Source organism: Chionomys nivalis, chromosome 6, assembly GCF_950005125.1.
Source record: "Chionomys nivalis chromosome 6, mChiNiv1.1, whole genome shotgun sequence".
In the NCBI taxonomy this organism is placed as follows: domain Eukaryota; kingdom Metazoa; phylum Chordata; class Mammalia; order Rodentia; family Cricetidae; genus Chionomys; species Chionomys nivalis.
In genome coordinates, this window is record NC_080091.1 from 73552565 (window position 1) to 73569690 (window position 17126).

General features: G+C 46.5%; 1 protein-coding gene across 1 annotated transcript in view; it reads right to left on the reverse strand.

Moving 5' to 3' along the window:
• Tec (tec protein tyrosine kinase) overlaps positions 1–16899 on the reverse strand; it is a 105138-nt gene extending 88239 nt beyond the window's left edge. Inside the window, exon 1 of the mRNA XM_057771684.1 lies at positions 16859–16899. The gene's annotated coding sequence lies outside the window, so the exon portion shown is untranslated. The remainder of the gene's footprint in view (positions 1–16858) is intronic.
• Positions 16900–17126: the final 227 nt, after the last annotated feature.

The following is a 17126-nucleotide window of genomic DNA, read 5'->3' on the forward strand; positions in this document are numbered from 1 at the left end:
CATTCATGCCCATCACCCCTAATTCTTGTGTTCTCCTCTCGCCTCAGGGCCTGCCAGCTGCCACCACCCTCCCACACTGACTATGGAGGCCTTCAAATAACCTGCTTTGACTTAGGGTAGAAGCAAAATTAACCAAAGGTACGATTTTAAGATGCCTTTGCCTGTTTGTACCTCCAGTCTTGCTCTATGCCACAGCCCTTAAAAATGTGCCGAGAAGGACGCCAAGTTAGGCTCTCGGAGGGGACTTATGGGAAAGAACAGAGCTACCCCAGCAAAGTCCTCCTAAAGCAGTTGACATTCGGTACTCCCAACCCTAAACAGTTAAAAACCCAGGCAGTATGGCAAAGCTACTCAGCTGACCCACAGTTACTACAGCCACACAGCACGGGCTAGCTTTGTCAAGACCAACAGAGCCTGGCTCAGATCAGGCATAACCATTCCATAATCTCCTGAGCAACAATGAATCATTGTTCTTGTATGCTGTTGAGTTTATATGGGGATGTGTGTTATACAGCATGACTGTGGTGATAACTGATAAAACTATAGCCACCATCATAACCTTATCAAAACTACTGCAATGTCCCCCACTGCCTCCTTATCTCCTTGTAACAGCTTCTCCATTCGCCAGTCAGCGCAGTCTTTTAAAAGCATGAATCATGTCCATGTTGTTATTCCTGCTTATAAAGTGGCCTACACTAAGAGCCACTTTAACTTAGCGTATCTCCTACTCCAACTGTATTTAGGACCACCCTCACCTTGACCCACCATGACTTAAACATACTACTACCATTCTTCTTATTCTTACAGCTGAGAAATCCATGGGCAGGACCTTTGTACGTGTTGGGCCTTCTGCCTAAGGATGTTTCTTATCTACCTATCTCTGTCCCTCTTCCTTCCTCTTCCTTTCCCCACTCCACTTACTCCTTCTAATTTGAATTTTATCTTACACGTCACTTTCACAAAACAAGGCATTGCTCTCACTACCTGCTATAGTTAATATTGACCGACCATTTGACAGAATCTCCACTCACCTAGGAGACAAGTTCCTGGCCACGCCTGTGAGGAATGATGTAGATTAGGTTGAACTGAGGTGTGAAGACCCAGCATGTCTGTGGGTTACACCACCTGCCTGGCTAGAGCCCTGGGCTGAACAAGATGATGCTAATGAGCTAGGCACTAGCGTGCATCACCTCTTCTCTGCCTCCTGACTGTGGATGTAATGGGACCAGTCCTCCAGCTCCTGCCACCAGACCTCTGTGCCGTAATGGGCTGAACCTGCAAACTGTGAACCAAAACGAACCCTTCCTTAAGCTGCTGTTATCACAGCAACAAGAAAGATAACTGATGCATCCCAGATCTAAACCAGACAGACTAGCTGGACGCAAGCCTGCTGCTGTCCCAGTACTGGGGAAGCAGGGAGGTTGCAAGATCAAGTCCAGCCAGGGCTATTCAGTAAGAGCCTATCTCAGGAAAAAAAAAAACGCAGTGAAGGCTGGAGAGATGGCTCAGGGGTTACGAGCACAGGTCCTGAGTTCAATTCCTGGGACTCACATGGTGGTTCCCAACTGTTCTTAACTCCACTTTCAGCAGATCCAATACTCCACCAGGCAATCATGTGGTGCATATAGCTGCACCAAAACAGTCATACACATAAAATAAATACTAAATAAATAAGTAAAACAAAAAACTAATAACTGAAAAAATAAAACATCTTGTCCATTATATTCTGTTTGATTCCCATTCTTAGCATTCCAGTAATCACTGTAAATTTTTCTTAATTCTGTGTACTTTTGCTGTATGTTTTGCCATTAGTTGTTAAGTTGCATGTGCATCCCACCCATCCCTAGATCCTCAGCTCCTAAAGTTCGTTCACACCGTTAGGTACTCATTAAATGTTGTGCAGGGGCTTCCTAGCTGAGTTTGTCAGTGAGTGGAACAGATCCTTTTTGAGAGAAGGGTTAGTTCGTATGTTTTAGTTGAGAGAGAGAGAGAGAGAGAGAGAGAGAGAGAGAGAGAGAGAGAGAACTGTCTTACTGTCTTTTTGCTTGTTTTATGGTTGGTTTTGTTTTGTTTTGCTAAGACCAGTCTCAGTAAGGAGCTCTGACTAGCCCCAAACTTGCAGTGTTCCTTTTGACTCAGCCTCCTGAGAACTGGCTGAAATTCGGTTTTCGCAAAGGTGACAAGCTCACATGGAAAGAGGAAAAGACACACTGACTCTGCCAGTTTGAACATAAAAACCGTAACACCTCACACGGGATGGGCTCAAAACAGCCGAGAAGAGAAGTGTGGCTCTAGCCTCACAAACTGTGCAAAATGGATACTACACTCACTCTCCGCGCTTCCTTCCTCATTTGTGAAACAAGGTAGGAATTACTGCCTCACAGGGCTGTGAAATGAAAGAAATGTACAGGAAGTACCTGGCCCAGCACACGGCCACCTCGTCACTCAGCAGTAAGGTTGGTGGAGATCCCTGTGTTACACTGGTCAAACTACCATCGTCCACAGGGTCTCACTCAACCTACTGAGTCTACTTAAAGTTCTGGTTTTTTCCATATTTAAGCATTTCAAGTTGCCCCTTCTGATCAAGAACGCAATGAGCACAGAACTTAGAACCAGTTGGGTTAGGTTCTGGCTCTTCTTCAGCAACTAGCTGGGTAACCTCGGGCGAGTCACTGACTTCCCAGACCTGAAAGTTTCCTTGCCATGTGCTCCGTCCAAGCAGAGCAGGTGGGACAGGAAGATCTCTGTGAAGAGGCGGAGAGACTGATGCAAGACAGAGGCACGAGGCCAGAGGGACAGGCAGATAGACAGTCATTCTACATCGCTCCATGCCAGAGTACAAGCAAGAATGTTTCAACAACCTTCGCATGGGCTTTGCCACACCAAGCGCCTCCCAACACCTCCCAACCTGTCAGATGACAACAAGTACTTATGCCCAACCAGAATCTCATAAGGGCAGGGGCATGCCAACATTCTCTACAGCGGGGCACGGTGGCTAGCAGTGTCATTATAGTGTGTGCTTCCTACATGTTTATTGCATGTTATAGCCATGCCATTATAGTTTGTGCTTCCTACATGTTTATTGCATGTTATAGCCATGCCATTATAGTGTGTGCTTTCTACATGTTTAATGGTCAAAGGAATGAATGACCAAGTTTATTTATTCGGAAAAACCTGGCCTAAACAACATCAAGCCTGTTTCTTGCGTGCATTTCTGAGAGCATTTAATATGTGAGCATGCTCTATGAATCACATCAAATACAGTGTTTCACAACTTTATTTGGTCATAGAACTCATTCTATTTCCCTTGAACCTTATTAACATCTCTCGGAGTTGTAGTATTCTATAAAACATGCTTTGAGAAACATCATAAGCTTATATAGTGTACGTCATTTTTTACTATCATGAAGGAAGTTATCTGACTTTTAATGCCCAGAGTAATTAAAGGGCTGAGAACTTTGATTCCTAGCTAGTATACAGCCACTGTCTCCTAGCATCCCAGAATGTAAGCCTCCCATCACCAGGTAGGACCTGGTGCTCCTAGGCAGCAGGATGCCTATACAATTATGCCTCATGGAACTGGGTTCTCTCTTCCCTTCCTACCATTAGTATCCCAGCAAGCCTTTTCGTATCTCTAGGTTCTCCACAAGTTGTTCACTTTGCCTGGACAGTTCCTCAACTGCTGAGCTACCTACAGCAATCCTATTTGTTTCCCAAGGTCTGGCTTATATCTCTCATAAAGTCCCCCTTTATTACAACCAGCCACTCCCATTACAGACCTCCACATACAAGCAACCATATACACTGCTACAGCAAATAGAAAGTTAGCTGCACACATGAAGATGGGGGCGGGTGGCGAGGCAGAGCTGGGAGAGAAGAACAAAAGCCATCAAACCAGAATGACTAACAGGCTGGTAGGAGGCGAAGCCAGGAGGGTATGTGCAAGAATGGCTTGAACTCTAAAGGAGAAGGGCAGAAAGAGATGCCCTGGGCGTAGCAGAGGTAACCCTCTCTGAGGGCTGCGGGGAAGGGAGTGTTTGGGCTGTATGTGGGAGAACTGATTCACAGAGGAACCAAGGTCTCCCTCTCGGAGGGCTGCGGGAAGGAAGCCAGCAAAGGATGGAGTATAGAATCACAGCCGGGGTGAAAGGCCACAGGCAAACAGCAGACCAGAGAGGCGGGAAAGTGAAGGCAAGTAAGGCCGAGAAGGAGGCTTTGGTCCAAGCTGGGCTGGGAGCCCAGAGAGGGCCAGGAGCCAGATGGGTTGCGTGCTCAGCTGTCTTTGATCAGCATTCAAAGAGTAGGATGGTGATTACTCCCTAATGTCCATGAAGAACAGATTTCTATTCTACTCAAGGATCAACGTTCATCCCGCCCATACCCATGTGTGTGGGCTACCCCTGGGGAAGGGGAGGGTGCTATGGGAGGGTTGGGTGTGGTGTCTCCTTTCACTGGAGAAAGGAGTGACAACCTAGGAGGAAAGCACAAAGGTTGATAGGACCCAAAGTCTGCAGGGATCAAAGACATCTGGGTCCCGAGGAGACAGCAAGGCCCAAGAATGCCTATGCTCCCCTGGAGACGGACCATGGCAATCAGGAAGCTAAGGCTGCATTTTCAGAATTGAAGAGGATTTTGTCAACTGTAAATAATTAGATTTAAGAAAACAACAACACAAACCTACTGGCTCACAGAAGTCTAAAGCCCTGGACGTATGAGCACAGCTGAAACCCTGAGCTTCAAAGGCGGCTGTCTCCATTCTCCCCACCGCTCACTGCCACGTCCCCCTGGGTGACAACTCACTCTCTCCTAGGAGCCAGAGAAAACCTCCTTGCTTAAAGAAAGCAGAAGGGGAGCAGGGAGGCAGCCAGAATTAAGTACCAGCTCCCAAGCCATTCACACGGTCTGATGCAGGGACTCCTTAGACTGAGTTCTACCCAAACCACCTGAACTCCAGTTCCCAAAGACAAGAAGCTAGGGCCAAAAACCAGTGAGCCTACTATGGTGGGGCTCCTGTTCCTAAGGACTCAGGGGCCACAGACAGTACAACCCCAGTAATAACAATCCAATCCAGAAGAGCTTCCAAGTCAGGGGGCTGACCCTCATCAGCTACATGACCTCAGATAAAATACTTCATTTCTCAATGCCTCCAGTTCCTTATTAGACAATGGGATATAATACCTGCCTCCTGGAGATGTTTACAAGGGCTAAATTAAATAAATTAAATAACATACATAAACAGCTCAGCACAATGCCTGACACGAAGCAAGCAAGAGTCCGTCACTATTATTAGAAACCACCACGATGACATTGAGTGTCATGAGAAGGCCTGTACCACATGAAGGGTGAGCGAGGACTCCATGAAGGAGAGCCACGTCAGCACTTCCATCGGTGAGTCCAGGGTCAAAGAGCATTAGAGCAACTAAGGACACAAGCCAGAGGCCCAGGAACTAAAGCCAGGTGACAATGCAAATCAAGAAATGTGTTGTGCACCTGGGAATGAAATCACCAGGAAGACACAGACGGCTCCAAAGTAAAACAGTGTGGAGAGTAACGTGCCTCTGGGCACACTCTCAGCAGAAGGACAGGCTGACTGGAGCTGCTTTCCTATCTCCAGTCACTGGCAAGGGGGATGGGACCCTGCTCATCGTAAGGAGTCATGGTAATAATATATAATACAGTTATGCTCACTCAGAAGACGCAGAAATGACAACTACTCATTTTCTCCCCAAAATGCCTGTGCACAGCTTAGGAGGCCCAACACCTTCCTTTAAAAGCATTGCCTCTATCTCTCTAAAATCTGTAGCAGAAAAGAAGCTGACCACCAAGTCTCTGATGCAAATGACAGCCCAGGGTTTTGCAAGAACCCGCACAACTATGTCTGGTAGCCTGAGAGACAGGCCGGGAAATAAGATGGGGGCAGTCAAGTGGGTCCTCTGGAGCCAGGGGGACTGTCTGCTCTGCAACTGTGCTGTCGTCAACGTGGCTGTGACCACACAAATCTTCTCCGCACTGCCGACAACACAGCCTTCCCGCAGCAGGCACTTTGATCTAAAACTGAGCGGTGTAAAACATCTCCCCATGAACGGCAACTCTGTTACTGAAAGAACATTTCACTTCGCGAACTGCCGTACACGGGACACGGGACTGAATGACACTGCATTCTGTTGCGCTGCGTTTATTATTTCGCGTTGTTCCTAGCTGCTTCTCATCAATCATTTACGATATGGTTATACAGGGAAATCAGAGTATTGAAGCTTCCCTCTACGGATTTACGGCCAGAGATCCACCCCGAGGCCTTGCGAGGCCTACCCCTGAACCACATCCACAGCCCTGTTAGCAGAAATGTCCGAGTCAGCGTGGCTCACGGAGTATCTCCATCTGCTGCCGTGAAGTGCTCTCGGGCTCTCTTCAGGGCTGAGGGTTTGGGGCCACACCTGAAGAAAATGACTGCTTTCATTTTATGAGGGGCAGGTCTTCGGATTTGACCCCAGGCTTTCAAATATGTTGAGTAGGTGAGAAAGGGGCCCAGCAGAAGACAAAGGAGAAAGCTCTAGGCTCAGAAAATACTTAGAAGTATAGCAAAACCTCACTGAACCTCAGGCCCTGCGTCTACAAAATGCCAAAAAGAATCTTACTCACTTGAGCGTTATTCAGAGAGTGAAATGTGTTGAGCCATGAGTAGACCTTAGCAGAGATCCTGGCATATACAGACCCAATAAACATGTGGAATGTTTACTACTGGGGGAAAGGAGCACTCAGGTGAACACTGTTGCAGTTAGGGTTTCTAGTGCTTTGATGAAACACCATGACCAAAAGCAACCCGGGGAGAAAAGGGTTAATTCACAGGTGACAGTTCGTCATTGAGGGAAGTCAGGGCAGGAACTCAAGCAGGGCAGGAACCTGAAGGCAAGACCTGACGCAGGGGGTCATGGAGGGGTGCTGCTTACTTGCTTGCTCATCATGGCTTGCTCAGCCCACTTTCTTACGGAACCCAGGACCACCAGATCAGGGATGGCATCACCCACAATAGGCCGGGCCTGCCCCATCAATCACTGACTAAGAAAATTGCCCCATAGCCTGATCTAAGGGAGGCATGTTCTCACTTATCCTTTCAGAAGACTCTAGCTTGTGTCAAGTTGACAGAAGAGTAGCCAGCACAAAGGGCTTCCCTGGCACTAGGTAGCTCGGTTTCTGAGATGCAAAGGTGGCATCCTGGCCACCTGTCTCCTCGCTGATCCTTCCAAAGAGCAGAGCGCCTTGTGAGTATTTTGCTCAGTCTTCTACTCCCCAGATGAACCTATTTCTCTAAGCCCACTATGTTTTCAAGAAATATCAATAAAAACTTGGGAAACTATCACAGGGGAAAAAATGAGCGAAATTACTTATGGTTCACTAACCACCTATTATGATTGAATCCAAAATGTTCCCAACGGCTAGTGTTTTAAACACCTGGTTCCAAGCCAGTGGAGTTATTTTGAAGGCAGGGAGCCTCTAGGAGGTGGGGCTAGCAGAACCAGGTCACTGGAAGGGTGCCTTTGAAGCCTACACTCACTTCTGCGTCCAGTCTAGCTCTCCCTTTTCTGTCTGCCACCATGGGAACATGCTACAGCCTCAGGCTCCCATCACCATGGATGCGGCTGCCATGACAGAATGCACTGTCATGACGGACATCACAGACAGGAACAGTAGAGAAGTGAGCCTTAGAGGAGTGCTTTCTTGCTGGAGACCAGAGGATAAATTTAACTCCGTGTCCATAGAGTTTCCCTCAGACCTGATAGAACAAATGGAATATAAAATTCTCTCCCCCTCCCTCCATGTGTGTGTCTATATTTCCTATCTGTGATGAGACTCACTCTTTCTGCTACGATGGACTGAAATCTCTCTGAAACCATGAGCCGAGATATTTTTCTTCCCTTTAAGGTGCTTCCATCAAAGACAAAAAGGTCACAGTACTGTGACAGCACCTGCCTCTTCTGTATCAACTGTTTTTAAAACGATCATCAGATGAGTCCACTCACCTGAATCCTAAGAAATGTCTCACCCTTTGTCATTTCCGTTCTCTTGAGTATTCATTCTTAAAAACATTTCTCCCAAGCACCCACTGATTCCCAGGTAATAGCTTTGTGTAGAATGATTCTGAGATCACCTTGAAAGACACACTTTTCACCCTGAATTCCTTCATTTTCTAAAATTCTTTAAGAAAACTAATGAGGCCTGAGAGTGATGGCGCAAGTGTTAAGAGCATTGATTGCCCTTGCAGAGGAGCTAGGTTCAGTTCCCAGCACCCACATAGCTCATATCTGTCTATAACTCCAGTTTTCGAGATCCAATGCCTTCGTGCCTCTGTGGGTACCTACATGCACAGGGTGCATTTAGATTCACACAGATATATACAAAAATAATAAGCCTTTTTTAAAAAGAAAGAAAGGCAGGCAGGAAGGAAGGAAAAAAGGAAGGAAGTTAATGAACTTCTCAAGCAATTTTTTTTAAAAAGGAGACCTAATGAAGTTAATGAAGTAGGAGCATGTTCCCCAAATACTGCATTTGGTTAAAGCAGTATAATCGTGCTACTCAAGCATGCATGTGTATACACACACACACACACACACACACACACACACACACACACACAATGGATGGACGGGGCACTTTATATTTCATTGTTCTAACAAGTCTGAGAAAAACTCCATAGACAACTATGCTAAATTTACCCTCTGATCCTCACTCAGCAAGACACCGTCTCCTCTAAGGCTCACTTTTCCTGTCTATAAAATGGGCACAATACAGGTGTTCTTTGCCAAATAGAGAAGCCATCTCATTGTTCATGCATGTGTATAAAACACCCTCAGAAAAGCTCAAAGTTTTTTACAAGCATTCGGCTGTGTACCTTTCTGAAGTGGGCTATTAATTATGTGTCATTACGCTTTGTTTAATAGATGGAAATAGCTGAAGCATGGGAACATAATTCCAGTTAATAGCTGACTTAGAAATACAACTGAGGCTTTAAACATGGGAACAAGATAGCAGGAAAGATGTCTGGAGAGCGAGATCTAAGCAGGAATTTGCTCCACCCTCGCTCTTTTATGGTAAACGTCTCAGCTGCCCCTGATGGCCCGCACACTTTCCTGAACCCTGCTTGCTTGCCCAGTAGAGGAATGGGGGAGGAGGGCTTGGAGTTTCCCAAGTACCTCAGATGCCTTCACAGGAAGATTGGTAAACCCTGGCCCAGTACAAGGAAAAAGGGAGTTAGAGTCACCATCAAAACCTCTCCACCTTTTGCTATTGACCCTTGGAGAGTTCCTACCAAAAGTCTAAACAAATAATATGCCCAAGAAGAACAAGGCCCTAGACATGGGCCTGTCACCTGCTACTGCCTTTTTTTTTTTTTTTTTTTTTTTTTTAGGTAGGGTCTCACTATGGAGTCCTCACTGTCCTGGAACTCGCTCTGTAGACCAGGCTGGCCTCGAACTCATAGAGATCCTCTTACCTCTGCTTCCCAAGTACTGGGATTAAAGGCGTGCACAACCACATACAGCTATGCCAGGTTCTTCTGGCTGTTACGTCTGACCTACAGACCAACAACTGCACACACAGCCTCAAGCCACCTGTGTAAAACTACTCTTCCTACACACATGTCATGATGTCAATCTCAGAGGACCAAGAGGGGGAAACTGGAAGTCTGGGATGCCCTCTCATGGCTGGTGACCCTTTCGTGGTGATTATATGTGTGATTCTCTAGCAGGAGTTAGTAGAGACTAGAAGCCCTTCATCCCAGGAGGGAGTAAGAAGAAAAATTGTCCTCCAAAGGGGAAAAAATGCATAGAACCCTAAAATCATCCGTGTATGGGAAAAGAAAATAGAAACAAGATTCAGTCTGTTTTTGGTCCGGTTCATGTGGAGATGTCACAGGCCGTGGTAGAAATCTAATAGTGGTGGCCACAAGGAGGAAGCGGGGGTCTCTAAGGAAAAATCAGACTCCCGGCTAGATCTGTGTGCAGGATGAAAGGGAAGGGGTAAAGGTGCTGGCCACTGAATCGGGGTAGAAGGAGGAGGACATCCAATAGAAATCTGTGGGATTCACATCTCACACCATGAATGGGGATTTGAAGCCTGTGAGAAGGAGCTAGTTACAAGAGGAAAATACATACATAGTGCTGGAATCCAAAGGTCTCCCCCTTCGCCAAAGACCATTTTACCACATGTACTTCTCTCTCTCTCTCTCTCTCTCTCTCTCTCTCTCTCTCTCTCTCTCTCTCTCTCTCTCTCTTTCACACACACACACACACACACACACACACCCAGGTCGTTCATCTTTACCACAAAAGCCAAGGTAATGTCTGGCACTACGTTAAGGAAAAGCATAGACAGAAAATATGAACAACAGCACATGTTTCTGTGAAGAATATTTCTAACAAATATGAGAAACAATACACCCAGAAAAAAACACAAAGATTCTATGTCTCCTTCTATACGGGCAAAGTAAAACTCAAGTCAGGAACACAGCTAATTTAGACAACAAGACAGAAGATGTTTAATTATGACAAGATCTTTTTTAACTGCAAAGTGTCTACTAGTATCTGGGAAAAGTCATTCAAGTATTTTTTTTAATACTGTGCTTTCTCTAGAATAGTATCTATGATATAGGTGGGAAAACAAAACCAGTTCATGTGAAATGTGTAAGCTAAAGGGGGCTTTGACAGCTTCAAACCTTTCTAAGCATTAGAGTCAGCTGTGTCTGTCTAACCTAGGCTACACTGGGTGTGGATGAGTCTAACCTAGGCTACACTAGGTGTGTACGGGTCTAACAGGAAGACCATGTCTCACTCTGAAAAAAAGAGCCCAGTGTGATGGTGCACACCGTTAATCCCGGCACTGAGGACAAAAAGACTAAAGGGTCTCTGTGAGTTTGAGGCCAGCCCCGTCTACATGGTGAGTTCCAGGTTAGCCAGGGCTACGTAGAGATACCCCATCTCAAAACAAAAGTTAGATGATAAATGGATGAATGGACAGATGGACAGATAGACAGACAAATAGATACACACAAGCATTCCCTTTGGAAAAGAGGCCCAGTAGACATAGTGGTACACTCTTGTAATTTCAACTCCTCTAAGGCTAAACTGGGAGGACCACAAGTTCAAGGCCAACCGGGGCTATGTAGAGAGAACCAATCATGAAGACAAAATAAAATAACAACAACAACAACAATAATAATAATAAAACCAATGTGTTTAGGCTTCTCCTAGTCTAAGTCTGGTTTACACATGGACTTGGCTTCCTACAGTTTTGCTCAACTAGTAGTGGACTAAAGAGAACTAAAGCCATTTGTGGGCACCCATTGGGGAACAGCAACATGGCTCTTTTCTGATGTCTGTCCTTTTCTCTCAGCCACCACCGATGGTCAAGTCAAAGCTGGCTGTTTTGCAGCCATGCCCACTGCTCACACTCCTCCTCATCCCTGGGCACACCTGCCTTCCAAGAGTTCAACGCTCTGCCCAGCCTGCAGGGAAAATGGTTAGGGAAAAATGCTCTTCCTGCTTCTGTGGAGGCTGACGCCTGGGGGTAGTCCTCTGTGTGTCACCACTGAGAATGCTGAGGCCGTGAGGCTGCTGGAAAAAAATGCTGAAGGTCACAATTCAAGAAGAGAGACTGAGCAATGACTCAGCTGGTAAGCTGGGGCCAGGAAAGCTGCTTAGGGCAGGCTAAGTCAGTATCCCTGTTCTGCCAGCCAGAAACAGGAACTCGGTACACATTCCAAGAAGGGCAAGCACTTGAGAACAGGAAGAGAGGATTCTGGGAAGGCAGCTGGCCTCCAGAGAAACCATATCTGCCAGTCCTGAGGCCAAACGATCACCAACAACACACGGACCATCCTTCAAATTACCCTCACACAAGACATGTGGTGGCCCAAGTGACCACTGAGAGTCTTCAAAGACAACCCAGAGGGGAGAAAGAGGACCAGGACCCAAACACCAGTGAGCTCCCTCTAGAGTGAGGAGCTCCCTTTAGTGAGCTCCTGGGCACAGGTCTAAGCCTGGTTTACACACGGACTTGGCTTCCTACAATTTTGCTCAACTAGTAGTGGACTAGAGAGAACTGAAGCCATCTGAGGTCCATCCAGTGAGACTCTCTGCAGCAGACTGGCTAGAAAGCATGTGCTTGTGGTACAGGCAGGGACACAGACTCACAGGTGTGAGTGGTGAGGGCACACCAATCACACCTAGCTGCTGGAGTCTGGGTACTGGCTGCTGAGGAAATCTACATTCCTGCACTAAAGGCAGGAGGATCAAAAGCATCTCCTTAACACCCCCACATTCCTACCCCTCACTGAAATCCCAATAAAATCAAATGAGAGAGAAAAGTATTTTTCCTTTGACGTATAAATCAGAAAAGAGAGAGAAAACACAACACTAGACACATTTGTAAGGTGAGGAGAAGACAACAATTGAACACATACTTCTTAGATGAAGGAGCTAAAAGGCAAGGGGATTAACTAGACTGTTCAGAAAGCTGAGTTCTGTAAGGATGAGGGAGCATCTAATGTGTTCAAGGTTTTGGGTTCCATCCCCAACACGACAAAAAGAAAAAAGCCAGCTGAACCTTCCAACATCCCTTCACCTACGTGGAGAAGTTAAGTGGCAGCTCTTCTCTACCTTCAGGTCAAGTTTGGACGAGCAGGACAAAAGGGTTCTGAGACTCCACATCCAGCCTCATCTCAACTGTGAGAGCTAGGCACTCCTTCAGCCCCGAGAAGACCAGAAGAGCCCTCTGGTCCCTCACATCAGACCAGCAATGATATCGGAGATCGCCCTGATCTGACCACAAGGACAACACAACAGTCCAAGGCCAGAGAGTTACCAGAAAAATAGCACCTTGGACACTCGTGTCACATACATTGCCCATCTCCAGGAAAAACCTAAATGTCACACCCACACACCAAAAAGAACTAGAAAAGGCCCAGTCACGGCACCACAGACTTTGCACCTGGCCCAGCCCAGCCTGCCTTGGGAGGTCCAGTTGAATCAGCTTAAGAAGAAACTAAAGCCAACAAGCCAACCCACATCTTCAGCTTGTTGGGTAACCCAGGGCAACCAGACCAGAAGGAACACCCCCAACACCCTGACTGTTTTCACTACACTTCTGCAAACCCCAGGACTGTGGGTAGGGAAGGCACATTTCTAGATCAAAAGTCAAAAGTCAATCGGTTCCCCAGAGATAAGATCCTAGAAGCAAAAAATAAAAAGAAGTGTATACACACACACACACACACACACACACACACACACACACAGAGTGCCCAATTGCACCTACTTGGAGAACAACAACAATAAAAAACTTTTAAATTCAAAATGCTAAAAGCATTATTAGAACCAGATACGGTGACACACCTGTAATTCCAGCCCTTGTGAGGTTAAGGCAGGAGGAGAATGGCCTTTGAGCCAGCCTAGGCTGGCATGAACTACATAGCAACAATAATAATAATACTAACAACAGTAACAATGTTAAAGACATTGAAAAATTCAATGTTAGAATGGATACTAATATTGAGAAAAATCTTCCCAAAAGACTTTGGAAATAACAAGACATAAATTACGTAAGGTACAAACTAAGAGGATTGATCTAAAATACCTAACATAAAACAACAAATAGGAGAAATAGGAAAAAAAATCACCAATGAAATAATTCAAGAATATTTCCCAAACTAAAAATTCCCAGATTCAAAGGCCCAGGACATGAAATGAAAACAAAGGCAAACCAAGGCACAGCACCAGGAAACTCAGAGATGATGGTGGAGAACAAGAGAATATGTCAGACCCCCACAGAACAGCACAGCAGGGCTGTGGCCTCTACTCAGGCTGTGCATAAAGATTAAGGACCCAGAAGGTCACAATTTAGAAGATCCTGGATAATACCCACCCTTTGAAATTTCCACCCCAGAATTCTACACTCAGCCAATCGGCAAATTTTGAGGGGGAAACAGGTATCTTCAGTCATTCTTAGTCCAGAAAGATTGACATCACATGCATCCTTTTCCAGAAAGTTCTGAGGAGTCCACCAAAATAAAGAAAGTTACATGGATACCAGGAGATGGACCGCAGGGAAGAGGAGATGGGGGAGTCCCAGGATTCTCAGTGACAGGACAGCCTCAGAGTGGCAACTGTCCCCATAAATAGAAGTCCACCTCTCCAGAGTACTGTAAGCCAGGAAGTTCAAGTTCAGCTTTCTGGGAAAAATGAAATTAGCAGAAGACCTGATTCCTTTAAGGGAAGGCTTGGAAAACTAACTAGTCAAGGGTTGTGGATTAAATTAATGAGAAGTACATACATACGCACACACGCGCGCTCGCGCGCGCACACACACACACACACACACACACAAGTCAAACAGTTATTAATTCCAAGGAACACAAAAATCTGTGCTTGGTTTAGCTGTGACTATCGACCTACCATTAACACTGTAGCCTACCCTGACACAGCCATCCACAAGCCCACATTCTGGGCCTACATATATTTACACTTACATGTGTTTGCTTCCCCAATGGTAAACTAGTTGTTTGTGGGGTTCGATTTGGTTTTGTTGTTTTTAATTCCTTCCTTTTTTCTCTCAAAAGAAAAAAAAATGTAACTTTCAACCTCTGTTTCATGGTAACTTAGGTCATCTAAGCTCTAAAGAGTAAAACATAGAGAGGAAGTTAATAGTTATACACCAACCCAAGGAAGGACTGGCTGACCCAGGCAGAGATAAAAAGGCAGACCTGGGTGGAAGCAAGCATGGATGGAAAAATATCCTCTAAACCCTCTCCTCTAGGTGGCTTGTGGTTGTTTTTGTCCAACAGATCTCTTCTAATAGCATAATCACATGGGGCAAGTTAAGCTTCCCACTGCTGATGATCACACGTCAATTTCATTCCTTTTTTACAGACCTGGATGTTCCACTGAGGACCCTAACTGAACCAATACGGCTGTCTCCCAAAACTGTTGGTACGTATTCAACTTGAAAGACTTTGTTTCACCTGCTGTACACTGGTCAAGACGAGAGAGCATCTTACGGGAGCCCTAAACGGGCAATGTCATCAACAGACATTTCCCGAGCATCCACATGGGAGCCAGCACCACGTTGGGTATCAGTGCCCTTACTAATGCTGTAGATAACAAATGATCTCCCTCAGATGGGAATGAAGACCCAGGGAGGGATGAAGCAGATACCAAAATCTAGAAGAACAAGGGCAGGGCAAAGAAGGGAGGCACCAACCAGAGCAGCCTGGAGAACCTGTAGGCAGAGGTGTGTGTGGAGGCCCAAAGACTAATCAATCTCCCAGCGCCCTCGGCACCTGGAGGAAGGCAAGAAAGCTAGTCATTCTTCTTGAAGAATACAAACAGACCAATAATTGTCCACAGTCTCTCCAATCTTCTTTAACGATCAACCGTAGGGGAGAAGGTGACCATCTCCTGATCATTACAGGTTTGATAAAAACATAGCCCGTGCCCTGCTCTGAAGAACTTAATGCAGACTAAAGTAAGGAAACTTTACAGTCTGGCAACGCTAAAACATACATTCATACTTTAGATTCTTTCCTACTTGGGAAGAGAGGAAAATTCTAGGCCAAAGATCCATGTAGGGCAAAGGTATTGCCAACTAGAGCGTAGCATTGATTTGCATGTGTTTACAATACTTGTCCCACACAGTTCCACAAACCAGAAAGCACACACCCTTGTGGGAAGAATGGGGGCCATTAACATAAACACAGTACAGAAAGCACCCTGAGTTGTCAAAGACAGGAATAGTGATCTGATTAGTAAGAGCCTGGTGAAAGGACAAGCCTTTCCTAAACAATGAAAACATAACTGAACAAAAACAATGCTTTTAAACACTTACTGTATAAGTTTAGCCACGTTTCTGTCCACCTCTCCCCATAGAAATCAAGCTATTCCACATTACATTTGAGTCTTGCAGACCAAAGAGCTACCAGTGTTGTTAACTAATCTATTAAACCCCACAATATGCTTGGGAGACTTGCTGATACATTAGTGCTTCCTCCTACCACTCCCTAGCTCTGTAAAAGAGAATTATCTGGGGAGGGGATAGATTGTCAGAGTTTCCTAAGAGGAAAATGGGGATTCACTGGAAAAAATGTAAGGCATAGCTTAACGCACACAACTATGCTGGTGAGCCTCCAAACCCACTACTCCATCAGCTACCCTGTTGTTCCAACTTAACACTGAGATCCACTCGTCTAATCAAATATTTCAGTTCCCAAAGACTGGCCCGACATGGGACCCGGTACACAAACACATAACTGTTATTTGCCAATGACAGGAAAAAGTTAAGAAATTTAAGATCCAGCGAAGATTGCACCGTTCTGGGACAAGGTCCACATAGTTTTTTCCGACGCTGTTTATCAAGATCCAAATACCACTTCCCAGAGGGGAATAAATAAATAAATAAGTGCACCTGACGGGGTGACGCACTTGGCAGAGGCAACTGTGGACCCATCTTCGAGGATTCTAACTTTCCCGTGGGACAAGCAGAGGAGAAAAGCAGCCTGCTGCTCTACTGGGGAGGGAACTCAACAGCGACTGGTTTCACCTCAGAAACCAAGTCCAAAGGAGCTCACATCGGGAGCCCGGAGACAGGCTGCAGCCACGGGGAAGGCGCGGCCATCAGGGGAGCACACTGGTCCCTTCTTCCTGGCCGAAGAGGACGGGTCCCTCACCTGACGCGGAGAGCCCACTCTCACCTCTACGCAAAAGGCATAAGATTCTTCCCAATCCCACTAAAGTCAGTCTCCAGCAGGTGGATGCCACCTCCATGGGCGCGCACCCCGTCCGGTCCTCCCCGCCAGGAGTCCCTCGGTCCTTACCTAGATAGAGCGCGGGCTGAGCCAAGCCGGGACCGGGCGACGTCCAGACTGCGGAGCCTCGAGCCGGGCGCGCGCTGACCGTGTGCATCGACACGCCCATCGTCTAGCTCCGCCCCTGGCCCCGCCCCTCGCTGCACCTCCCCTGCCCTCTGTGGTCCACAACCACGAGTCCCCCACCTTCCTTCCGCGAGTTCAAGGAAGCCAGAGGCTGCCGTCAGAGCCGTGCGGCCGGGGCTCCAGTGTCCTTTATCCACACAGCCGCGGCGTG